Source organism: Equus asinus, chromosome 9, assembly GCF_041296235.1.
Source record: "Equus asinus isolate D_3611 breed Donkey chromosome 9, EquAss-T2T_v2, whole genome shotgun sequence".
Classification (NCBI taxonomy): domain Eukaryota; kingdom Metazoa; phylum Chordata; class Mammalia; order Perissodactyla; family Equidae; genus Equus; species Equus asinus.
Window position 1 is genome coordinate 82,982,277 of NC_091798.1, and position 27,878 is coordinate 83,010,154.

The 27,878-nt window shown below is 38.5% G+C and overlaps 1 long non-coding RNA gene across 2 annotated transcripts in view; it reads left to right on the top strand.

The window, feature by feature from the left end:
* The first annotated feature begins 10,891 nt into the window (after nucleotides 1–10,891).
* The window catches only part of LOC106841204 (uncharacterized), a 39,120-nt gene continuing 22,133 nt past the window's right edge, over nucleotides 10,892–27,878 (top strand). For both annotated transcript variants that reach the window (XR_011505972.1, XR_011505971.1), the window contains exons 1-2: nucleotides 10,892–11,236; nucleotides 27,568–27,780. This is a non-coding gene — a long non-coding RNA (uncharacterized lncRNA). The remainder of the gene's footprint in view (nucleotides 11,237–27,567; nucleotides 27,781–27,878) is intronic.

The following is a 27,878-nucleotide window of genomic DNA, read 5'->3' on the forward strand; positions in this document are numbered from 1 at the left end:
GAGGCGTTTATACGCCTACGTCTCCCTTTAGGACACTCTGAGGCGCATTCTGCGTGGTTTCTCAGAGAGTCCTTGGCAGGACTGGGCCCCACAGTAGAAACCTACTTATTATTTTTTTCCAGGTTTATTGACGTATAAAATTGTATATATTTCAATATATATAAAATTATAATTGACATATACAATTGTATATATTTCAAGTATGCAACATGATGATTTGATATACGTATACATTGTGAAATGATTACCACAATGGTTAATTAACAGATTCTTCACCTCACATAGGTACCATTTTTTGTGCGTGTGGTGAGAATGCTTAATATTACTCTCTTAAAAGTTTTCAAGTGTACAATACGATATTATTTACTATAGTTAGCATGCTGTACATTAGATCCTCAGACCTTATTCACCTTGTAATTGAAAGTTGGTACCCTTTGACCAACATCTCTCCATTTTCCCAACCCCAGCCCTTGGCAATCACCACTCGACTCTTTGTTTCCATGGAAACCTGCTTATTATTAATATGCCCCCTTTTGGCTTCCTTTCCTTTACTATCTCATTTCTTCACCCCTCACTTCTCAAATAAATTACTTGCATCCAGATCCTGTGGCAGGTCTGCTTTCTGTCAGGGGACTGGAACCTACGCTATATTTGCATGCTACATTTTAGATAGTTTCTTGAAGCTAAGAGCTTTTTCGTGTTTACTGCGGAATCCCTGATACTTACTTTACATGTCCCTGGCACATATCAAAAGGAGATATTTTCCTAGGTCTCAAGTAGAGCTGAATCTAGCAGGGGAGACAGCCATGGACTTCACAGAACGAGGTAGACTGGTTTCTCTAAGAGGTGCAACAAAAGTGCTATGGGAAATAGTCACTAATCGGAAATTTGCAAATTGGCAAAGGCTTCAAGGAGGTGGTATTAAACAGATGTTGAAGGACGATTAAGATTTTGACAAGTAGAGAAGAAGGAGGGAAATGAGCGACAGCAAAATCACGTAAGTGTTAAGGTACATGGACTATTGGAAGAAAATAATAGTGTTCTTGGGCTGAATCTTGGGGTACATGAAGCAAGAGGTGAGAAAGCAAAATAAATCTAAATTAATCCATGTCAGCCTGGACATATGAGGAAGCCGTGAAGAGTGGAGGAAGAATGTTTCAGAACTGTGCACATAGAGCTATTTTTTTATGTGACTTCTAAAAAAAGTCTCGCCCACGCATTGGCAGTCACTTCCTTTGCTAACATTATTTTGAAAGTCTGACTCACTAATAGAGCATTTTTCCTGAAACTCAAGGCATTGAGAATTTTTCCTTTTCTTTTTCTTTGTTTCTTAAAGGGGACAAGGGACAGGAGCTCCTCTTCTTGCTTGAAATTTCAACAAATGTTTACATCTTGTGTTATCTATTGTATCAGAATTCATTTCTTTAGGCCTTCCACTTTGAAGCCACCACACAGCCCCACTCTCCTGAGAGGCTATGATATGAGTGGCTCATTCTCCTTATCACAGAAGTACATTTGTGGACAGGAGGATGCCGGGAGCCAATGCAACAATCATGGAGTATGGTTAAGTAGGACGATCATTGGTCTGGAAACTAGGAAAGCCGGGCTCTAGTTCTGGATCTGCCACACCCCAGCTTTTTGGCCTTGGGCAAGTCATCAAAATGTTCACGTTAAAATGTCTGCAAAATGAGGTGTTGGACTAGAAGAGCTCTAAAATACCTTCTAGCCCTAACCTCTTGTGATTCAGTCAAGATTGGAGGATAAAACCAATTCTTTTATGCATGTCAAACTTACACACACAAAGTTATTTGAAAGTTGATGACATTATAACTTTCTGAAAAAGTATATATGCAGACATCATTGCCACTAGTTCCTTTAAGAGATCTATTTTCTGATGATTTAATGTAAACCCCATCAAATAAAATAAGCACAATAGTGCTCCTATAAAACAGTAATTCTCTAAAATGCAACTGATGGCACCAGGCCATGGGGTAGATTCCGTTAGTTGCTGTAAGATAATAGAATTTCATTAAGAAATGTGTCACAAGCAAAGAACCAGATTCTGAACATACTGTATTCCCTGATGAAATGTTGACATTATTAACAGATGATAATCTGTTTTGAGATCTAGTGTTCTTGAAGACATTATTGTAGCACAAAATAAGAGGTTAAAAAAAATCGGTTGCTCCTCTATGCCTATGCACTGCATAAAACAGAGCCAGAGAAGCCGTCATCATCATTTCACTACCGCCTTCATTTATCATGCACTTTCTAAATCAAGTGGTTGGTTGTTTTTTTTACTGGAAAATGTTTGAGATTGTTCTATGAGTGGCTTTTTCCCATGTGATACTGACGGAAGGGTCTGGACTTACAGAGAAATGAGGATGGAAGCAGTCGCTGGGGAAGCTGTGAGCTCAGGGAGAGGCCAGAGCACGAGGGAGGAAGTCCTTTTGATCAAGGGTAGCTCTTGTCTGAGAGCACTGAACACAGCAGCATTTGAATGTTAACATTTTTTATTTAGAAATCTGAAGTAGAGTTCTAGTATTATTAAGGGAACCTAGAGAGAAAAAACTGCTGTGCTCAATAAATATTTTTTTAAAAAAATCATATTGGATTTTAGAAACCTTTAGCCTGATCGTTTACTTTTCAGACATCCAACAGTTCAGGGGAATACAAAACAAACTATACTTTGAACCTAATAGTACAATGACAACATAAGTATTTTCCTTCTCAAATATTTGAAAATATGTCCAGTGTACTTCTTAAGATAAAATTCTAGATTCACAAACACTAAAGTCACAAAAAATGGTTTCGGTGAGAAGCGGCGAGTAGTCGTGGCAGGAAAAGCGAGGAAAGAAAGAGAATTAGCATTCAGAGTGTGCTCCCTCTGTGCCAGGTGCCCGATGTACGGGTCACACGTGCTCATTCATGTAATCCTCACACACAGCTCTGTGAGGTGAGGACTGTTTTTATTTTACAGTTGATAGAACTGAGGTTCAGTAAAGTGAATTAACTTGCCCAAGATCCTGTCGTTTTTAGTATCAGAGATCCCATTTGATTTCGAGAGTTGTGCTCTTTCTAACACCATGCTGTTTTCTGCATCAAATTATACCCCTCTGCTGGAATTAAAAGTGTGTACTGTACTGTACATTTATTTTCCAAGAATCAAATCACCATCATTTGCTTTTAACACAAGCGTGGTAAAATTTCTAGAACATAAGCCCAACATTTTGTGGGGTTTTTTTGAGGAAGATTAGCCCTGAGCTAACTGCTGCCAATCCTCCTCTTTTTGCTGAGGAAGACTGGTCCTGAGCTAACATCCATGCCCATCTTCCTCTACTTTATACGTGGGATGCCTACCACAGCATGGCGTGCCAAGCAGTGCCATGTCCGCGCCTGGGATCCGAACTGCGAACCCTGGCCGCCAAAGCGGGATGTGTGAACTTAACCGCTGTGTCACCAGGCCTGCCCCGCCCAACATTTTTAACTTACTGCATACTTGAGTGTCACAGGCACACCTGGCAAGCTGCTAGGACCTCGTTTAGTCTGACTGAGGGTTTGATGTAGACTGAGGGCTGGACAGTTGGGGGCCCCTGACCGGTCACCAGGAACCACTTGGAAACTGAGTTCCAATCCTGTTACTTATTGACAAGTCCCGGCTAGGGTGAAGCAAATGAGGCATTTGCCTCTGGAGTAAAATTTAAGGGGCACCCAAAACTCGGTAATCAAGATAAATAGTATTTTAATACAATTTCTAAAAAACCAAATCAGCAAATTACAGCTATGGGCCAGCTACCCAGCCTTGTAAATAACACAAGGGCTCTGAGTTCCAAACTGTTTCAAACAGTGGCCTTTCTTTATCGCTCTCGAGTCTAAGGAAGGAGAAAGATTCGACTCCGAGTGAAATCAGAACTAGGGATTCCCTGATGGGGCCAGCACCCTGTTCGGGGGGTTATGGGGATAACATTTTCTCTGGTCCCACCCAGAAGGAATCTTCTACCTTCTTAGGGTAGGAGCTAGGCTTAGGGTGACTGACTGTCCTGGTTTGCCCAGACTATCTACGTGTTAGTGGAAGGACCGCATCTCTGAAAGCCCTTCAGTCCTGGGAAAAACCACGATGGTTGGTCATCCCGTTAGAGGGGATGTACTTAGAGTTGTTCTCTTAAAAAGAGAGAATACATAGATAATCTGCTTGGGGCTGACTCTCAGAGCTTAACATAGGTGGAAGAAGGATATTTGACCTAAATTTGACTATTAAAATCAGAGTCATGCTAACATGGCTGAGGTCACAGGTAATGTAATCTGTGCGTCCCAGGCTATACCAGCCTACATTACTGTATCACAGTTTCAGTGATTTCTCTGGCAGATATCCCCACCTACTCTATTTGGCCCTCTAACTCACTTCAAAACCTGTTCTATTTCTGGAGGCCCCAGGAGGAACTGTGATATTGAGCAAGTCCTCTTAGCCTTCATTGTTTGGCATAGACATTGGTGACCATCACTGTGATGGAGGGTTTGGGGGTTTGGAAGCAGCCAGAAGCAGCCATTGTCAACACTTCCTGCAGGGGTGGCCTCCTGCTTTACTCTGTCGTGCTCACTGAACTAAGATTTGCTTCCCAAGTCTCTCTTCTTTTCAACGAGTTCCCTGCACCTTTCCCTCTACCTCCCCAACTCAGATCTGAATGAAAGACTGATGGACCTTTGAGGGGCTCTGTACTAATTCTGCATGATTTTTCTTAAAGAAGACCCTTGGGTCTGTGCAGACTGAATTGTGTCCCACCAAATTCATATGCTGAAGCCCTAAGCTCTGCCATGACTATATTTAGAGATAGGGCTTTTAGGATGTAACTAAGGGTACCTCCTAAAACCGGTTTATAAGGCTGGGATCTTAGTCTGACAGGATTGGTGGCCTAATAAGAAGAGGGGGCTCTCTCATTCCCCATGTGCACACACCAAGAAAAGGCCACATGAGGATACAGCAAGAAGGCAGCCATCTGCAAGCCAGGAAGAGAGTCGTCACCAGAACCCAACCATGCCAGTGACTCCAGAACCGTGAGAAAATAAACTTCTGCTGGTTAAGCCACCCGGTCTGTGGTGTTTTGTTATGTAGCCTGCGCTGACTGAGATAATCCATTTTTTCCATAAACCTACATTTGACCATTAGGTGTGCAAACTGGAATATTCTTCTTTGCTTCCCTCAACCTCAAATTACAGTGATAACTTGCGGCCCGGAGAGGTGATATCAACACAGGGATAGAAATATTTTTTGGCCTGGAGATTTGATAGCAACTTAGCTACTAGGAAGCTATTATTGTGAGCATCGCAAGTGACCACGGTAAGAGAATGAAAGCCATGAGGTGAGAAGGAGAAAGAGGTCCTTTAGACTGTACAACCCAAGGGAGATAGTCTGGGGGTGGGGCAGTGAGGGACATTTCTGAACAGGGGCCAGTATAGACAAGTGGCTAAAAGGATGACTCTGGACTCAATACCTAGATCTACTACTTGTTATCTATGCGAAAATGGACATGTTGTTATATCTTTCTTTGCCTCAGTTCCTCATCTATAGGATGGAGAAAACAGTAGCAGTACCTGTATCACAGAGTTGTAAAGAACAAATTTTATAAGATGTGGAAAGCATTTAGAACAATGCCAATTGCACAATGAATTCTCAATAAATTTTACCCATTTTGTTTATATTTTCAGCTTTCCTTAAATGGATGGCATTCTCATCTGCCCAGTTATACAAATCTTTGACTATTCCTTGTGCCTTGTACCCATAGCCAATCCGTTACTATGTTTTGTTAATTTTATCTTCTAAATATTCAATTAATCTACTTTCCTCCATCTTCACGACAGAGAACAAGTTTTCTCTGGGAAATAAGGTATATTTCTCAGCCTCTCAGAGAGGGAAGACTGGTTAAAAATCTTTACAATGGTGGGGCTGGCCCCGTGGCCGAGTGGTTAAGTTCATGCGCTCCGTTGCAGGAGGCCCAGTGTTTCGTTGGTTTGAATCCTGGGCATGGACATGGCACTGCTCATCAAGCCACACTGAGGCAGCGTCCCACATGCCACAACTAGAAGGACCCACAACGAAGAGTATACGACTATGTACCGGGGGGCTTTGGGGAGAAAAAGGAAAAAAATAAAATCTTTAAAAAAAAAAATCTTTACAATGAACTTAGATTGGCACCATTTACTGCAATAGCCTCCTAAGTCATCTAGCTTTGCCCTCCCTTCCCTGTCCCCCATGGGTTCTCCACACCTTAGGAAGAGTGGATTTTTCCGCTGTCTGTGTGCTTCTGGTGTGCCATATTGTCTCTGCCTTCAGGGTTGCTGCCCACCTGGCCAGGAGGTAGTCAACACCCTGTAAGAAGATGTCTTAGGTGCTGTACAAGCTCTAGATTTCTCTATCCCTTCCTTCCTTCTCCCCTCTCTTCCCTCCCTCCCTGCCTTCCCTCCCTCCCTTCTTTCCTTCCCTCCTTCCTCCCTCCCTTTCTTCCTTTCTTCTTCCCTTCTCCTTCCTGGAGGAATTGCTTGAGTTGTTTAAGGTGAGTTTTCTCCCTCTCGCCCATCATTTAGCTGTTTATTTTTTCCTGTATTTTTTTATATGTAAGCCAGAGTTACATGATATTAAGAGATACTTAGGAATTAAGTGGATTTAATTCTTCAGGCTTTTTAAAAACGCTACTAGTATTCCAATTCTTTAATACCAAAATAATTTTTCACCTCCACTCACCCCCAAACCCTGGGTAAAAGTTGCGTGTGTGGGCACCTCAATCCTCCACACATGAACACTTCCACTTATCGATTCATTTAATTCTACTCCTGAAGTGAAATAGGAAGGCATTACAATTTGGGTAAATAATGATTGCATTGTTCCTTTCTCATATAATTTACTGAGGCTTGGCACATCTTAGAGAAAATCGCAAAGATCAGAATTGGACCGAAGTGAAGTGCAGCTGTTACACTTCCGCGTACAGACAACTTCCAAATAATAGTCAAAAATAGTTTTCCAACAGTGCTCTGTGATCTCGCCTGCAATTTTTCTCATTGCCCTCGATGTAATTCAGCGGAGGTAGGAGGCTTAAATCCAAAAGACTGCCTTTTAAAACACCTTAGTTAACGGGGCTGGCCCCGTGGCCCAGTGGTTAAGTTTGCGCGCTCCGCTGCAGGCGGCCCAGTGTTTCGTCGGTTCGAATCCTGGGCGCGGACATGGCACTGCTCGTCAGACCACGCTGAGGCAGCGTCCCACATGCCACAACTAGAGGAACCCACAACGAAGAATACACAACTATGTACCGGGGGGCTTTGGGGAGAAAAAGGAAAAAATAAAAAAAAAAATCTTAAAAAAAAAAAATAAATAAATAAAACACCTTAGTTAAAACTACTTTTAAGGTACAGAAAATAGCCTGAAGCTTGGTATACACAAATACATATTTGATTTTCTAAATTCTGTAATTATTATTCCATGCTGTGTCAGTTTCACATATCTCCTGGGATCCAGCTGACAGAGAAGCTGTTGATTTTTGAAGCATTGATAATTTCATGTAAAATCTTAAATCTGACGTGAAATATTTTCTCTTGTCTTACTGATTATCTTTACATCAATACTAACCATGGTAAAATACAGAGATATAATTCAGTTTGTTTGTGACTGTGCCAATAGCTTTCTATATATACAAATGGACACACCTAAATTCAGTTTATTTTAAACAGTCTAATTTAGCTAAACTGCAAAATGGATTGAATTATTCTAATGTTTATGGGTGTATAGGCCTTAGGAGGTGGGGAGAAATAATGATCTCAGTGATTATTATGGATTGCATGGTTGACACAAATAAAATACAGTTGCCTTAATTTTACAAGTGTTAACTGAGAGCCAAATGGGTCCCAGTTATTATAGTAGGCTCTGGGATTAAACAAATGAAATTTCTTTGTCCCGCTCTGAACACTCACTCTCTTAAAGAGACATGCATGCAAATAAAGAGAACCCAATATGATGGCTGCTAGAACAAACGTATGTACGAAATAATGAGAAATAGGAAAAGGGTTACCTAATCTTACCTCATTCGGGGCTTTTAAATTTTCCTATGTTTTCACTTTTATAAAAAATACTTCAGTAACATATTTGCTATAAAAACCCTCCTCTACATTTCAGCTTATTTCTTTAAAATACATTCCTGAAAATGGAATTACTAAGATAAAAGGCATGAAACTTTTTAAGTTCCTTGATTGAGATGGCAAATTGCTTTTTTGACAGGATGTTCAATTTCGACTTTCCCTAGCAATTCTGAGAGTGCCCATTTTGCTATACTACCATCAGCGTAGTAGACTATTCTCTTTAAAATTAATCTCTTGCTTCCTTTCAGTGGAGACGACCACTGAAACACATTTCTTGTACTTCTTTCCAGAGATACACTATATGTATTTATGATATTTTTTGACTTACGGAAATATATTTAGTTTTATAAAGACAAACTCATATATAGTCAAATCTACCAATATTTTTCATGATTTTTTTTCTTGTGGCTTTCAAGATATCCCACTTTTTCTTTTCCTCTGTCCTTTATCATTGATTGACTGGCTAATGGCATCATTTTGGCCAAAGAAGAACCACATTGACCTTGAAGATTGGCAGAAGAAAACTTTGAGAGTGTTTGCATTTGCCTGATCCCTTTCACTCTCCTCAGGAGAGCCTGAGGGATGACCCATGCATAATGGAAGCCTTGGGATTTCCAAACAAAGTAGAAACAATCAGCTTGATTTCCTCAGAGGGAAGGGCATCGGAAACAATGTCTGTCTACCGCTGAGAGGTTTGGAAAGTCACGGCGAGTCTCCCCACTGCCATTAGAGAATATAGACTTCCTAGTAAAGAAAGTGCGTCTATAAGGGGGAGGGAAGTGCAGAAATCAGAATGAAGCAAACTGGTGGAAGAGGTTAGGTAAGACTAGACAACTCTAAAGTTTCAGGGTTCTTTCTCTGAACGGTTTTCCTTAACAGCCCCTGCTTAGCAAAGAATGCAAGCTCTTTCAAATGCTCTCCTTATACTAAATTCCACAGTGACCTAATTTTCTCTTATAGACAGGATTGTATCCATAGAAACCTGCCAAACTGGAGGGCAGATGTTTTCTCTTTGTTCGTTCTTCTTAAAACATCCTTTTAAGTTATTTTGACATTCAGCTACTTAAAAGTAGAATCCCAAACAAAATAATTTAATGCCAGATCTACATGATGTCAGGATTTGGATAAAACGAATATAAAAGTTATCACCCAAATGTGCTATAAAACAGCATAATGATGTATTACAGAAGGTGTTAGGAAATTATTACAACTGTTCAAAAAATCCTGCCCTAAAGATCAGATTGTCTGAATTTTTAAAAAGAATCTTAGTGGAACCAGTTTATGTTTTATTAAAACTTCTCAGAAAAAATCTAAACCCTTCCCAGTGCAAACCCGGCAAAAATACTAAACGGCTTTATCTGATAAATATAAATTTAATTCAATGAAACAGAGTCTGAACCAAGGAAGAAAATTTGATAGAGGAGAGCATAACTCCACTTCTGTCGTAGAGTAATGTTGTAAGGTTTCCCGTCCTGCCTGGGGTAAACAGTATCATAATACTCACAGTATCTTATGGTTTCTTGTGATGAAAGAAAAGCAATGAATATCTTTGTGCCTCCATTTCTCTGACTTCAACATGGGGGAGATGGGCTTGATTTTTAAATTACATGCTCTTGGGTTCATCCTGTTCTCCCCTTCCTTGTAATCAAATAGGAATGGAGACCCCCTAAGTTTTCTCTCTTGTTGACAGTTGTTTTCTTTGGGCAGCTGGATGAAGGGCATAAAGGGGAAGAGAAGATTGTCCCTGTGGACCACCTACCCTGGGGTAGAAGGACTTTAATGGAGAGCAGGGAGAAAACCTGGAAAGAAAGCTACAGCCTACTGGGAGCAGCTGTTAAAGCAAATTTAGGGTGTGTGTGAGAGGAGTTCAGGCTTTTCAAAGCTGGTTATAGTCAGAAAAGAGGAAAAGGGCTGAAGGAAAACAGTCAATGGGTACTACACCACCAGTGTAGTGTTTTTCCACCAGTAAGGGATAAGAAGTAGTCAAGTATTGTTGAAACAATTCTAGGCATCAGAGCAAAAGCGGAAGTCTTCTTGCTTTTAGAATGTACAGAACAAAGAAGCTTATCTTTGAAAGTTTTGATAAGAGTCACACATTTTAGGTATGATGTTATTTTCTAACTTCCTTTCCTGCTGCTCTCCCCTGACTCACTCTTCTCCAGACACAAAGCTGTTCTCAAACATGCCAAGAAAGCTCCACCATGGGGCTTTGGCACTGGGTGTCCCTTTCATGGAACATTCTTCTCCAGATAGTCTCCTGAGTAATCCTCTCAGCCTTCAAGTCTTTGCTCAGAAGTCACTTTCTCCTGGAGGCCTACTCTGTTAGATGATGCAACTAGACCCCTCCTTCCACTCGGCTGACAACCCTTTCCCGACAGGCTTCCCCGTCCCTTTATGTGCTCTGCTCCTTTTTCCCACAGCACTATCATCCTCTAACATACAGTGAATATTAGTGATTTTCCATATTTATTATTTATTGTCTGTTCCCTTCTCCACCCACCTTCCCTCCTTCCACCTTCAGATAGAATGCTAAGCTCCAAGAGAGCCAGGATCTATGTTTTTTTCACAGATCTGTCCAGAAACATCAAGTGTGGTGCTTGACATTAAAAAGGTACAAAAGGTACTCAATCAGTATTTGTTAAGTGAATAAGTGAGGGCTTATGTAATCCACGTGAACTGGGAAGTACATATCAGCTAAGGAAGGCACTAGAGTGATTTTCACATACCTCTGAATTTGCTGTAGCTAGGAGATACAGAAACAGGAAGCCAAATAGATTCAGGGTTTGTTTTGTTTCCTGGGAGAAAAACTACCTAGAAACTGGTCCTTTTTACTACCCAGTTCACAGTATTTCCTGAGATTAATAATGATATCTTGCATTTGGGTGATGCTTCAAAATTTTTTCTTAAAGGTCTGTGTCAGAGATTAGCTCACTTGACTCTCTATTTTACAATAAGGAAACTAAAGCTCAGAGAGGCAAAAGCTTGCCCAATGTATCACATTCAGGAAATGGGACCTCACAGAAGGGTACCCAGGCTTTCTAATTTCGTAAGCCCTCTCATCACACAGAGAAGATGGCAGATCTACACCACTGAAAGGACAAAAGACAAGAGAATGGTGGGTATGTGTGTGTGGGGGGGGTGGGGGGGTGGGGGGGGATGCAGAGTGTAATGTCTCCGTGTAGACCAAGATCAGATGACAAGAACAGACAGATTGTTAGAGCTGAAGGAGAACATGGCCATTTACAATGACCTACATTTATTGTTCAATATTCAAAACATGTTTTAAAAGCTTCAGATGATGTCTAAAGTATATTTCACAGTGTTCATGTACGCCTTAAATGCCACACAATTTAGACTTTGTCAGGGGATTTATTCTTATTTTTCCTGTTTCTTATCATGTAACTATAACTCGTTTAGAAAATAAGGTCAATGCTGAAAATTTGCCATTGTTTTTCAATAGTTCTCAGCTCTCTAGCTATGAATTCTTAACATTAGATAGCAATTTTTGCTCTTTGTTATGGTGTATTTATCAGATATTTATTTCTGGAATACACAGCTGTTAACTGCAAGACTATTCTTTTAAGTGTCAACCTTCAATCATCTAGCCACTTCATTTCTATTTTTTTCCCCTAGCAGCTGTTCTATTGATTGTCTAGAAATTGTCCCTTCTATGTTTAAAGTTAAAACAGGAAGTGCAAAATAAAAAGGTTATATGTAAAAAAAGGATTGTGAAATCATAAGAACCTAAGCCCTGTCCTCCAAGAAGCTGACATGTATACGCCCTGTAAACACACACACACACTTGGAATGCATATATACACACTTAATTAATTTTGGCCTTATTGAAATAATTCAGGAAAAATATCAAAGACATTAAGTGCATACTACTTCCTTGTTACTTTGCTAAATGCTGAAACACAGTTTCAGGAAGTGGGTATATTATTATTATCCTCATTTTACAGTTGAGGGAACTGAAGGTCAGGGAAGTTACTCTTCTAAATCTAAAGCTTATGCAGAGAGGCAAAAGACCCAGAACAGCCCACACAATATATTGGAAGACTGACACTGCTCGACTTCAAAACTTACTATAAAGTCACAGTAATCAAGACAGTGTGGTATTGGCAAAAGAATAGACAAATAGATCAATAGAACAGAATAGAGAGTTGAGAAACTGATCCCAAAAAATATAATCAACTGATCTTGGACAATGGAGCAAAGGCAATATAATGGCGAAAAGATAGTCTTTTTGACATATGGTGCTGGAGCAACTGGACTTCCACATGAAAAAAATGAATCTAGACACAGACCCCACATCCTTCACAAAATTTAACTCAAAATGGACCACATACCTAGATATAAAATGCAAAACTATAAAACTCCTAGAAGATACTGTAGGAGAAAACCTAGATGACGTTGGGTATGGTGATAACTTTTTAGTTACAACAGAAATGGCATGAGCTATGAAGGAAATAATGGATAAGCTGGACTTCACCAAAATCAAAAACTTCTGCTCTGTGAAACATAATGTCAAGAGAATAAGACAGGGGCTGGCCCCATGGCTGAGTGGTTAAGTTCACACTCTCTTCTTCAGTGGCCCAGGGTTTTGCTGATCTGGATCCTGGGCGCAGACCTAGCGCTGCTCATCAAGCATGCTGAGGTGGCGTCCCACATAGCAGAGCTAGAAGGACCTACAGCTAGAATATACAACTATGTACTGGGGAGCTTTGGGGAGAAGAAAAAGAAGAAGAAGAAAAAAAGATGATTGGCAACAGATGTTAGCTCAGGCCAATCTTAAAAAAAGAAAAAGGATAACAGCCCTATAAATTAGGTATTATAAAAAAAGAGAGAGAGAATAAGACAAGCCACAGACTGGGAGAAAATATTTGCAAAAGACACATTTGATAAGAGACTGTTATCTAAAATATACAAAGAACGGGGCCTGGTCCCGTGGCTGAGTGGTTAAGTTCCCGCGCTCCGCTGCAGGCGGCCCAGTGTTTCGTTGGTTCGAATCCTGGGCGCGGACATGGCACTGCTCATCAAACCATGCTGAGGCAGTGTCCCACATGCCACAACTAGAAGGACCCACAACGAAGAATATACAACTATGTACCGGGGGCTTTGGGGAGAAAAAGGAAAAAAAAAAAGAAAGAAACGTGGCCTTGTTAAAAAGGGTAAAACATATGTTTAAAAAAAATATATACAAAGAACATTTAAAACTCAACAATAAGAAAGCAACCAGATTGAGAAATGGACCAAAGAGCTTAATAGACGCCTCACCAAAGAAGATGTACAGATGGCAAATAAGCATATGAAAAGATGCTCCACATCATGTCATCAGGGAAATGCAAATTAAAACAACGAGATACCACTACACATCTATTAGAGTGGCCAAAATCTGGAACACTGACAACACCAAATACTGGGAAGGATGTGGAGCAACAGGAATGCTCATTTGTTGCTAGTGGGAATGGAAAATGGTACAGCCACTTTGAAAGACAGTTTGGCGGTTTCTCACAAAACTAAACATAACTCTTGTCGTACAATCCAGCAATCAGGCTCCTTGGTATTTACCCAAAGGAGTTGAAAACTTAAGTCCACATGAAAACCTGCACACAGATGTTTATAGCAGCTTTATTCAAAATTGCCCAAACTTGGAAGCAAAGAAGATGTCCTTCAGTAGGTGAATGGATATATAAACAGTGGCACATCCAGACAATGGAACATTATTCAGTGTTAAAAAGAAATAAGCTATCACTCTATCAAAAGACATGGATAAACCTTAAATGCATCTTACTGAGTGAAAGAAGCCGATCAGAAAGGGCTCCATGCTATGTTATTCCAACTAGATGACATTCCAGATAAGACATAGAGACAATAAAAAATCACTGGTTGTAGGGGTGTGGAAGATAAGGAGGGATAAATAAGCAGAGCAAAGAGGATTTTTAGGGCAGTGAAACAATTCCGTATTATACTGTAATGATTGATACATGCCATTATATGTTTGTCCAAACCCATAGAATGTACAACACCAACAGCAAACCACATTGTAAACTACGGACTTTGAGTGATAACGGTGTGTCAATGTAGGTTCATCCATTGTAACAAATGCACCACTCTGGTGGAGGATATTGATATTGTGGGAGGCTATGCATGTGTGGGGGCAGGGATATATGGAAAATCTGTTCCTTCCTCTCAATTTTGCTGTGAACCTAAAACTGCACTAAAAACATAAAGTCTTAATAAATTAAAAAAAGAGGTCTGTGATTGGGGTCAACATAACAGTTGTGTTTGGCACTTATGAGTAAAAATGAAATGCTACCTGGGGGACATTGTCTGAGCTGTCATTATACAGAAGGAGGGTAAACTAATAGTATTCCAGCCTTCTGGACCATGAGTTAGTTCAGAAACTGTGCTGAGACCTGTATATTCAGCCTCGGTATAGGCACATTCGTCAGCAGGCTGACTATATTGTCCTCGGAATGATCCAAGAGAGCCCCTAGTACACACTGGTCATACCGCAGTGCATTTGTTTTGCCTCCACTTATTTGATTCAGGTTCAAGATAGATTATCTGCCTGATTTGATTTATATGTTTGTCTTTGTCATGAAATTGTTAAGTGCTCAAGGTCAGGGACCATGTCTTATTCAAGTTTGTCAATCTCTATTTGGTGAAGGAAAGAAAGAATTATTCTGCTCAAAGATAAGAAAATTCACTTGGACTCACACATCCCAATCTTAAAAGAAGTCAGGTTACCTGACTATTTACAAAAAGTGGCAGTTAACCCCCGCTTCACAAGCTTGCAGATATGAAGTTAGCCACAAAGTCTCAATGTGTATACGGCCATTGTGGGATTTCATGGTGACAGGAAAATCAATCTCATGAAACATTCTCTCCATGATAGCAATGGCAACTCTATTCTCTTCCTGTTGCTTATCTGGATGTGTGTTATTGACTGTGTGGAGGTGGAAGGCTAGAAGCAGCTGTTTACATGGTGTTATACGAGAAATTCTTAAAGATTCTCTGCCCCAAATTATTTCCACTCTTTTCTATGCTTTTATGCTTTCAAATTCTACATGTTTAATACTAAGAGAGGCTCTAATTGAGTATAGAATAAAAATATCAAGTGATCTGTCTAGAAACTGACAATTAACTTGTCCACGATGCCCTTGTTTTCTCCCTGCTTCCTATGCTTTCCTTTTTGAGCTGCACACCCAGTCAGGAAAGACAGACTTCCTAGATTGAAGAGGGTTCCCTAGCAATGGGAAGACCTGGGTTTCTCTGCCAAAAACTCCAAACAAACTCAAGATCCATTTAGGGGCACAACATAGTTAAATCCTTAATGGTGAAGACCTGCTCAACAGAGCAGATCTAAGTACAGTGACAGCCCTGGGGAGCAGTGTGCTAGCACAAAGACGTCGGATGTCTTTGGAATAAAGAAAAGTGGATAGGTATGCTCCCTTCCAGTTTCCTACTCTTTGGAAACTGTAGCTATTCTATTTTCTTCTTTTAAATAATTAATTCTGGGATTTGCGGACAGATGATCTTACCCAAAGTTATTCTTTTTTAAAAAAAATTTTAAACTTTATTTTATTGAGGTAACATGGGTTTATAATACTATATAAATTTCAGGTATACATATTATATTTTGATTTCTGTGTAGATTACACCATGTTCACCACCCAAAGAGTAGTTACCATCATCACCACACACATGTGCCTAGTCACCCCTTTCGCCCTTCTCCCTTCCCCTCTGATAACTACCAATCTAGTCTCTGTATCTATGTGTTTCTTTGTTGTTGTTGTTTTTATCTTCTATTTGTGAATCAAATCATACAGTATTTGATTTTCCCCATCTGACTTATTTCACTTAGCATAACACCCTCAGGGCACATCCGTGTTGTCACAAACGGCAAGATTTCATTTTTTTCATAGCTGAGTATTCCATTGTGTATATATCCCACATCTTCTTTATCCATTCGTCCCTTGATGGGCACTTAGGTTGCTTCCAAGTCTTGGCTATTGTGAATAATGCAGCAATGAACATAGGGGTGGATATATCTTTACACATTCATGTTTTCATGTTCTTTGGATAAATACCCAGTAGTGGGATAGCTGAATCTTATGGTAGTTCTATTCTTAATTTTTTGAGGAATCTTCATACTGTTTTCCATGGTGGCTGCACAAGTTTGCACTCCCACCAGCAGTGTATGAGAGTTCCCTTTTCTCCACATCCTCTCCAATACTTATTATTTCCTGTCTTGTTATTTATAGCCATTCTGATGGGTGTGAGATGATATCTCATTGCAGTTTTGATTTGCATTTCCCTAATAATTAGTGATGTTGAACATCTTTTCATGTACCTTTGGCCATCTGTATATCTTCTTTGGAAAAATGTCTGTTCAGATCTTTTGTCCATTTTTTAATTGGCTTGTTTGTTTTTTTGTTGTTGAGATGTATGAGTTCCTTGTGTATTTTGGATATTGACCCCTTATGTTATCCAAATTTCAATCCAAAAAGTTTCTCATAGGGCGAAGCAATTTCTGCAATTGACCAAAAAGTTCAAGCCATAAAAATCCAAACAATATTTTCTTTAGAATCTCAAGAACATACAGAAATCTCAGCAGAGATACTGTTGTACCATCTTCGTTATAATAAACAACACAATTCAAAGCTTTTGTATTTTATTCATCCTAAATTTTAAGAAGAAATAATCTGAAGAGCTAGTGACATAAACGGATCTTCTAGGAAGAAAGGAAGCATGTATCCCCAGTTTTCAACTATGTAGTGAACATTCATGAACATGAACCATGAAAGAAGATGAGCAAAGCTTTGGGCAATTAAAATGCTACCAGTTACAGCACAAAAGGGATAAGAAGCACACTTTTCTCTTCAATCAATTGCTTTTTAATTATTAGGAAAATAGAACATTTCATTGAACATCTGTCAGTACTATTTTGAGTAGTTCTTTAGAATATTTTTACATTTAATTAGGGTTTCTTTTCATATTACCCTGAATACTATTCACTGGGGTAAAGACACGTAAGAAGACTAAACACATTAATCAATACGTAGGAAAATTCAACATGTAAGTGGAGCCTACCTATGGCATAAACTAATTTAAAAACCAACAAGCTTTGGAATGTATCCATTAATAAAACAAATGCAAAATTTAGTCTTTCAGCAAAAACTCAGGTTTGCCACGCTCTGAGCAAATACAATAAATGAGCATAAGAAATACAAAAAATATATAATATATAAGCCAGGGATTATTTTACAAAAGAAGTTTCTATTTTAAGAAAATGTTTTTACAGGAAGAATTTCACTTATATATTTAATATATGACTTGATTTATGAATATTTTATGTATTCCTACCTCTAAAGGATGCTAGGAGTTGAGCAAAGTGAGCTAGTCTTGTGTTGAGCCAGGATACAGACGTATAAAAAGTTCTTGAGGGGGCGGCCCTGTGGCACAGCGGTTAAGTTCACACGCTCCGCTTCTCAGCCGCCCGGGGTTCCCTGGTTTGGATCCTGGGTGTGGACATGGCACCACTTGGCACGCCATGCTGTGGTGGCTGTCCCACATATAAAGTGGAGGAAGATGGATACAGACGTTAGCTCAGGGCCAGGCTTCCTCAGCAAAAAGAGGAGGACTGGCAGTAGCTCAGCGCTAATCTTCCTCAAAAGAAAAAAAAATTCTTGAATGACACTCAGAAATATTTTGATCCTACATGTGTCTATTTCTTTCCTTTCAGTGGGGGTGATAATAGCAGGAAAAAAAAAAAAGCCTGTCAAAAGGACTGTTTTTCCAAATATGCCATATAAATCATTCAGATAAGCCACTTTTCTGATGAAAGACTGCAGGTCAATTTTAAGTATAAGAGAATAAGCCACACGGCCAAGTATTACACGGTATTGGACATTATACTTCTCACTACCATTCTGTTTCATTTTAAATTATTTTTCTGTACTTTTTGCTAGCCTTACCCCTCCTTTTTTTTGGTCTCCACTATATCTGTCTCTTTGTCTTCTATCTTATTTCTTCCTCTTCTTTCATTCCTTGCTGCGTATGCCTTATGTCTGCAATGGTACCCAGTGACATTTCCAACATTGCGTTGTTCTCTGTTAGTATATATTATTATATTTGGGTATGAGTAAATTGGTATAATAGGTATATCAGAGTATAGCAAGATGGCCTATGGAACTGCCAGGCTATCCAGTCAGTGGGTACATTGAGAGCCTTACTGGGAGGGCTTTCTCTATGAAACAGGAAACTGCATCCATATTTTGACTTCCTTGTATTTATTTGCCCTCAAAGAAATTTCTCAGAGCTTGACTTTACTTTCAGAGGATCAATCTGAACACTGATTTCAAATTTTGAAAAATAAGCCCTTCTGATATTTCTTAGCAAGACAAATGAGTAATTACTAATAAAGCGGAAAAGGTAGATCAAGCAGTTCACATGACTTCTAGTTATATTTATCTACAACATACTAGAGAATTTGGTTTGGTAAATACATAAACAAATGAAAACACTGTGAAGCAGTATTTAAAGTAGAATAGGATTGCAAAATAAAGGAAAAATGCAGTGTTCTAGAGTAAATGGGTCTTCAAATAGTGCTTATTATTTTTCCTCAAAATAATCTGTGTCACTACTTAGCAGACATAGCCACGGTTAATTTTTTTCTTGTCTGCTGTGTTACTATCCATGTCATTTGAGTCAAAGAACGAGGCATGTATGAACAAAATTGGTGAGTGGGAGTAACAAAATGTATGAAGGCCATAAATTTGCAGATTCCAGTCTCCAGATTCTAGCGGTGCCTGCCCCTGGTGATGCCACCACAAAAATAGCATCACATTTTTATGTTGAGGCCATTTCTCTCAGACACTTTGAAAGTGTAACTAATGCCATAATATCCCACATACTAGTGAGTGAGGTGTCTGAATAGCTATTTACTGAATCATTTGCAGATTTATTTGAATTAGATTTTTAAAAAGTAGATGCAGGAGCCGGCCCAGTGGCCAAGTAGTTAAGTTTGTGCGCTCTGCTTTGGCGGCCCAGGGTTTCACCGGTTCAAATCCTGGGCGTGGACATGGTACCGCTCATCAAGCCATGCTGAGGCGGCGGCCCACATGCCACAACTAGAAGGACCCACAACTAAAAAATATATAACTTTGTACCAGGGGGCTTTGGGAGAAAAAAGGAAAAAATAAAAAATCTTTAAAAAATAAAAAGTAGATGCAGAATATTAATAATGAAAGTTATATCACTTATTTACAAATCAATAGATCCCAATATAGAGGTAAAGCAATAAACAAGGTTAATTTTTAAAAACCTGAGTGGAGACATATAGAAAATGTTATATAGCTATATTTTCTTTTACTTTAACCAATTTCTTAAACAAATCAATGTTTGACTCTTCCTGTGGCTCTCTCATGAGTCAGTTGCCTGAGATCTCAAAGTCTCAGTTTCTTGCTCACCCTGATTTTTTTTCTAGTTGGTTAAGGTTACACTATCTTAACTGAGTTACAAATGTCTGTTTATATAAAAAGACTGTGGATAACCTTACACTGTTCACAGTCTGCCTCGTATTGCTGTAATTTTCCTTTACATTTTCTATTCATTTACTAATCCAAACTTTGGGAGATAGAGTGTGTACCTGTGGATTTACTTATATCTTGAGAAAACGTGATTTGTCCAGGTGACTTCAAGTCTAATCACAACACCCTCTTGCTTGTCAACAAAGGAGCTGCATCCTCGCTGCCAGGACTCTAAAGTTGTTCCCCTTTGCAGAGTCCAAGAGAAGGGAGCTCAGTCCAAATGCTTCTATTTACTCATCAGTAATCTGACAGTCTAAGTCATTAAGGACACACGACTTGTTAGAAACCCAAGGGAAACCAAAGCCTCAGGCTTCTAGTTCCAGTTCAGTGTCTTGCCCCTTCTACTGTAGCTGATTTACTCGAATATATGTCATGTTTACCGCACTTAGAGTATAGATGTGTATGCTACTAGAGGAATTTTCAGACAAAATCAAATTCACACCCAATTGTTTTTTAGTATCATAAATAGCAATAGCAATTGAGCTTATAAAGAAGCACTTCACAATATTCTCTTATAGCTGCTTTTTTTTTTCATAGAAGGGAAAGATTCTATTAGATGATTTCTCTTGTTCCTTCCAGCTTTAATATCCTCTGAATCCATGAATCGTCCCAGTACACATTGGGATGCAGCAAATGGCAAGAGGGATGTCTTTTTAAATTTAAAATGTTGTTATAAATTCCTTTAGTGCACGTTTACTGCTGAAAACATAGAATAAGAATAACCATCACATCTGAAATGAGTATTTATTCTCCCTTTAATGTTGCTACATCTCATGCTTTCTTGCCCTCACTATTTTCCCATCTTATTCCCCATCAATCCATGTAATGCACTCTGTTCATAAACGCAGTGTGGTGGAATTGAAAGAGCGCAGGCTTTGACATAAGATAGAAATAGTATTTGAATCCAGGCTGTGCAACTTTGAACTATATACTTAATCTTTCTTTGAGTTTCAGTTTCTTCCACTGTAATAGAGGGATACTAGTATAAAACTGTGGAGGTAGTTATGGAGATCAGTGACCATAGATGGAATATGCTCAGTACAATGTTGGGATGATAATAAAGATAATGATAAGGTTCTTATTATCATTGCAAAACAAGTATTCTGCAAACTTGATGGGGGCGGGGGTAGGAGGAGGCAGAAGACCCAACTTTGTGCCCTTAAACATTTTATTGTAAACTCACTTTTCTCTTTGCTCTTGAATTACTCCGCTCTGCCCAAGTGCAAGGGACAAATATAGTTCACTGTTATTTAAAAAATTCGTTTAAAGCACACTTCTACTTTGGTGGCCTCTAACGTTACTGCTTACAAGTCCATTACAATGATGTCCGCCTGAATAATGGAAATATCTTAAGGCATTTTTTTCATTTTGCTCTATGTTTCTTGTAGCTTATATTATAAATGAGTCCTCATAGGTTTCAGATGAAAGTGTGATGAGGTAAATGTTGGATTTAGTTAGTAATGTTTAATTGTGGTTAGTTAAAATGAAGACCTAATATTGAGATGTACCAAGTAGGAAGAAGAAAAGAGATGGAATAGAAAATAAATTATGAAAGAAAAGTGAATCTAAGCCAGTGAACAGTATGCCTAATAGTTGTGAACTGAAAACAGGTGGAGGGAAGGAAAGGAATATAAAAATGGTGAAATACTTGAAGATAAAAATGTCTCCTAAAAAAAAATATATTAATTGGTTTTTCATGGCTCCTGTTTTCTAAGATTAAGGTGACTGCACTGAATGCGTTTTTAAGAAACTTATTTTACTGGCAATAAAAGTAATTTATGTTCATTGTAAAAATTTCAGAATACATGGGGAAGCAAAGGGGAGAAAAATAAACTACCCAAGATAACTACTGTTAACTTTCAGTATCTTTCCATCTGTTCTTTTTTCTACCCATAATGCATTATGATCGTATTTCTTACAAAATGTGAATGTTAGGATACGAACAGCTTAAAAATTTTTTACTATGGATTTTTTTTTGATATATCAAAGAGTAGAAAAACTGTGTAATGACTCTCCCTGTGCCATCGACAGTTATCAAGACATGGCCATCTTGTTTTATCTCTACCTTCTCCTATCCCTCCAGTCTAGAATTATGTTAAAGCAAATCCAGATGACCTTTCATTTCATCCATAAACACTTCAATATTTACCTCTAAAATAGAAGAAGTCTTTCACAAAACAAACCACAGTATCAATATCAATCATTAACAAATTATCAATAATTTCTTCATATTGTCAAAGAGCCATATTATGTTTTTATCTATTCATTTTTTTAAAAATCTGGCTTCTCTTAGACAATATCATGGTTGTCTTTTATTTACTTATTTTTTATTTATTTATTTTTTTGAGGAAGATTAGCCCTGAGCTAACATTCGCCACCAATCCTCTTTTTGCTAAGGAAGACTGGCCCTGAGCTAACATCCATGCCCATCTTCCCCTACTTTATATGTGGGATGTCTGCCACAGCAGTGGTGCACAGGTTCATACCCAGGATCCAAACCAGCAAACCCCAGGCTGCCAAAGCGGAACACGTGAACTTAACCAATGTGCCACCAGGCTGGCCCCATGGCTGTCTTTTATATTCAGTACAAGAGTCTATTGCATAGAAAAGCTGAAGCAACTTATATTGACAAGAAAGTATACTAGTGCTAATTTTCCTAAATTTTATCCCAAATTGGATTTTATTCTCTTTTAAAGCATTGTCAACTTGTTAGATTAAAAAAAATAAATATTTTTTCATATGTTTAATGTCCGCTTATACTTTGTAATTGCTTATTCATGCCTTTTACCTAGTTACTATTGACATGTTTGCTTTTTCTTTTTGATTTGTAAGAGTTCTTCACAAACCTGTGTATGTCCTCAACTTGCTCACGCTCTGGCCAATATTGCTATAATTTTACCTTGTGTTTTCTATTCATTTACTAAGCTACAGTGTAGGAGAGAAACAGTATACACACTGGCTTTATTTATATTGTGGGGAAATGCTGCTTTCACAGGTGCTTCCAAGCCTGGTCACAGAGCCCTCTTCTCTGTTTAACAATGGATATCAGCCCTATGTCATACGTATTGCAAATATTTTTCTCATCGTCATTTATTTTTCACCTTTATTTACAGTAAATTTTTTCAAACTAAAATTTTCCTATCTCAAGATGAACATACATAGTACTAATTTTCTCCCTGTATTTTTATCACTTCATTTTTCCATTTTAAAACCTTAACTCAATCTGAAATTAATGTAATATGAAGCATGAAATAGACTATAAATTTACTTTCATCCCAAATTGCCAGCTAATTGTCCCACTGCAATTGAGTAGACCATTTTTTCCCAATGATTCAGTATGCCTTCTTTATCACCTACAATATTTTATATATCGAATAATTTCAAAACATACATTATATGTTTAAAAATGTGTGTGTGTGTGTATGTAAATGTGTGTACACACATACACAAAAAACAGAACAGGGAGCTAGGAAATGGGATAATTCATAACAGAGGGGACAAGCGGCAGTCTACGTGGGGTTGATGGAGCATTTCACTGACACAGACGAACTAAAAGGAAACCCTAAATATTTTTAAGGAATAAATAATGAAAAATTGTGTAAATGAAGGAGTAAAACAACACACCTGTGAACTGCACATTTTCGCCATCTCACAGGTTTGCTGAAGACTTGTCAGAGGGCAGAGCTGGCTCTTCCAAGCTTGCCTCCCTGTATATTCCCTGTAACACTTTTCACTTATTCAACATTTATTTAGCCCTAGTATGTGCCAGGCATTTTGCTAGGTGCTGGTTATACAAAAAAGAACACGATTTAGTCCATGCCCTTAAGGACTTCATGCTTTGACTGACTGTGCTTTTTATATTATGTTGCAATGATCTGTTTATGGGCCTAAATCTTTCCCCGACTATGACCTTCTGCAGGACAGTGTCGGTGCTTTATTCATATCCTAATCCCTAGTGTTTGGAGTAATTCTTGACACATAGTAACTGCTGATCAACGGATATTTGTTGGATTCTCTGGGAGCAGAATCCCATTATTTCCAGGGTCATTCATACCCAAACGCATCTGCCAAGGGGAAATAAGATAAGCATTCATTGTTGCAAATGAGTGGCTTTTTCTCCCTTGCTCAGGCTTCTTCCAATGTTGCCATACCAGATAACTTTCTTTTTCTCCCACAAATCCACTCTCTCCCCTACTCCACCCTGCCTCTCCCTGCAGGGCTGACATGTTTTCATAACATCAGCGCTCTCCAGCTTCCCAGCCTTCTTCCTGTGAGGTTTTCTCAGGCTGACTCGGTTCCTCCACAGAAAGCCTTTAGTCCTCTCAAGGCAGCCTGCTGTGATACACTCTCCTCTTCTTTTGGCTTCCAGTAACTTCTCCTTTCCTTCATCCCTCCAAGTCTATGGTGGTGGGCGAATGGCGGCTAATAGCCATGGATTCTCGATAATCCTTTGTGGTTCTAATATATGTGCCACGAACTCCTTTTTGAATAATCTCTTTGTAAATAAAACCTCTTCATACTATACTATATTAAGTGTGCCATCTATTTATTTGCTTTCAATATTTTATTTTTATTAATCTTACTGCTTTCCTGGAGGGGATGTGCATGTTGGGGTAGGAGTGGAAGATATGTAGGGGTGAAGTATAGTTGTGCATGTGCAGGAGAGCAATTTTATGTTTGAAAGTATCCAATAGTCTGAGAAGTAGTTCCAAAGACTGAAGAATACTTTGGCAGAAGCGTCAGTGAAAATAAGAGGTAACACTTGAATACCTCTAAAAATAAATGTGCTCAGAAGGTACAGTGATCAGTTGGTGAGTCATGTAATTTATTTATTTTTTAATTTTACCCCGACACTAACTACGCCTATCCTGGAACTCTCGATGGTTTTTTGTTTCTGGACAGGTTGTCCAGAAAAGCTATTTGCCGTTATTATTTCAAGGTGATATTGTCCATCCCAAATAAAGAATTCAATTCTACACATACTAGCTGAGTTACAAAAAATGCTGTCAAACTTGTTAGGAACATAATCTAAAACTTTCAGGAGTAATTATTAAAGGACTCCAAAATGATATAATCACTGATCTAACTTTTATTTTCCTTGATTCTTAAGGTGCATTGAGTTGTGTTTGCTTTATTCAAAAGCATAGACTCCAAGGGAATAAAGTAAATTACGCCTTGTTGCTTTTGGTCACTTGACTCATGATGCTGGTGGATCATTCACTGAGTGCTTGCTACTGTGCTTACCCTTACATTATAGATAAAGAAATATGTAGATGAAAGTCTCCTAGACATTTTTACTTATTTCATTTATTCTTCTATTCAATAAGCTTTTGTGAGAACTAATTAAATAATAAATGTCATGATAGGCACTGAGTAATCATGAATGAATAAGACACATACCCTTTTTCTCAAGGTACTTAAGGGAAGAGTAAAGGGCTGTGAAAAGGAATTTCATTAAAGGTCAAATCCCTTTCCCCTTCTGTTACAAAGATATCGGAAGGACTACTTTCCCTTCATTGTGAGCTTTTGAAAGTGACTGTTATGGGAGTAGCTCCAAGGACATCACAGAGACTGGATCCAAACCTGTGCTTGGTTATTGGTGTTTTTGCTGGGGAGAGCTACTCAGGAATTAACCTCCTCCACATTCTGAGACTTCTCTTTCAGTATTAATATTTTTATAATGTTATCACAGTTGCAAAACTCATCTCTGGTGTAGCAGGTTCAGACAAGATAAACTGCAGGTTTGACTTTTGTTTCTGTGTAGGAAAGATACACATCACAGAAAGCCCTGATGTGTGTGGAGCCAAGGAAGGCATGAGACTTTTTTGGTGGACAAGCTGTTAAAATAACTGCATTAGGTCCTGATGTCACTCTCCCTAACATCTTGTTATTGAAGTAGTTTTTCTGTATATTGAAAGTACCTCTTTGAAGCAACAGCACTGTGTTATCGTTCCCCACTGAATAAACTTTAGTAGGGAAGTGTCATGTGCCAGGCAACTAGGAACTCTTGCTTTTAAGTCACCATTTAATTCATGACTTTGCTATTGCTCGTCTCCTTGCATTTCCTCCTGACACTCCATTTCATCAATAATAGATAGGTCTCTAGTCTTAACACGCTTCCTTTTTATGCACGAAAGTTTCTTTGGCTGGCATCTGCCAATATTCCACCCCAGGTGTTTCTATTTAGGGTGATACCATTGTGCGTTGGATAGATATATTTTTAAGCAGCGATAAAGGAGCACTTTAATACATTCTACATTAGGAGGAATATTTAGTTTTTATGCAGTTTTTGAAGACGAAAGAATAGATTTTAAATAATAAACTTTTTAAGCAGTGCATATAGGTTGCTTATTTTCCTCTTTAGATAGAAGAGTGTTGGCACTGTTGGAGAACTATGTCCCCTGTGTCCTGTCACTTATAGTTCTGACAAGGCCCTACAAATGTCTGGGGCTAATCAGGCATGAGTTCAGATGTTCGACAAATAAATAAGCAAATAAATATTAATAAGAAGCAGCCCTGGACTGTGATTGTAAATGAAAGCAAGAAAGTAATGCCGATTCTCAAGAGAAAATGTACTAAGATCTTAAAGATTTAAAATTCCAATGAACAGTTGTTTGTCCGTTTTTGTGAGAAGCAAACGTACCTCCATTTGCCCCTTCATATAAGACAGTCTTATTTTTGGCATGTTGAGAGCTTACATTATTTACAGAATGATTTCAGAGAACATTGAAAAGATTCAATGGCTTTTTATGAAGTCTGTATTATCTTTTCTGTGAAGAACAAGGATGTGCATTAAACTAATTACTCTACTGAAATTGTTTTCTTATTTTATTTTCTATACCCCACCAAATCATTTTCTTATTTAAAATGTTTATGGTGGTCCTGAATGTACAATGTGCACACAAGGGAGCTACAATAAGGTGCAATGGCATGAGAGATAAATGAACGCCTTTCCTCTCAAAGATTTCACAGAAGTGGATCCCTTTCCTTGTCATTCATTACGCTCAAACAGATCCTTACTTGGGTAAGAATGTAAGCAAAATAAAAGGATCACACACTTGCAAAAATCAGTGTAGTTGGGTTTTCTATTTTATTAATGTTAGAAGTGAATAAGTAGAATGTCATGCGTTTGTTAAAAACCTGTTTTTAAATTTAAGAATTTTAAATAATATTAAATATTATCAGTTAAAACCTAAACTTCAGGCAAAAGCACCAGACATGTCTTTTTTTTTAGGACAAGGAGACCAAGCTTGTTTTTTTCTCAATCTGTTTCTGAAATTAACTTGGCTACAGAAATCAAACTGTTTTAAGCTGCTATAAATAATTAATCAAAAGACAATGTTCTGCATTTTTTGAAAGTATACATTTTCTCCAAATATTAATGCTTTCACTCCAGGAGAGTAGTCTTTAAAGAGAGAAGCCAAATGCATCTTTAAAAAGCCAAGACTACGATTTCCTCTTTCTCATTAATGTGCTCTTGGCATTGGAAAAAAGCATCTAATTTTAGATAAGTCCTTACTAATGGCCTTCACTCCTAGCCATCTATATTTTGTTTATATGTCCATGGCCATGGTTATTTGCCATGTAAGTTAGTCTTCTTTACAAAGCTAGACATTTTTTAAGGTGAAAAATATATTTATCTTTGAGAATTTACATTTTGGATTGTGCTCTTAATTTTTCTTATCGGATTGCATTAATTTTACATTTTAAGTAAAAAGTCTTTCATAAATTGGAAAAATATTATTTGGTGATAAATTGAGTAATTTCTGTAATCCAAATGTTCCAGAGTTTACCAGTTAGTCACTAGAAAGTAAGATCATGCTTTCTTTTAATTCCCCAACTATTATAGCTTGTGCCTCTGCCAGCCTAATCCCTGGAAATAAGACTTCTTTACTTCCGAGCGTTTTCCTGGGTCCTGCCTCACATCTGACCAGGGCAGGTGGCCTCCTCATCACACTGCTGCCTCTGCTGTTGGCCCTGCTCATGAAGCCACTAAACATATGGTCTCAGCTCTCTTGTCCTCCAAGAAAGACAACCACCACTGCTGCCTTTCTGATCTCACGTAAGCCTGACCCTTGCTCTCCTCCATCCAAAAAATGAGATAGACCCCTCCCTAACTTCCCACAGCACAACTAAGACCAGGTTAACATGTTAACTAGA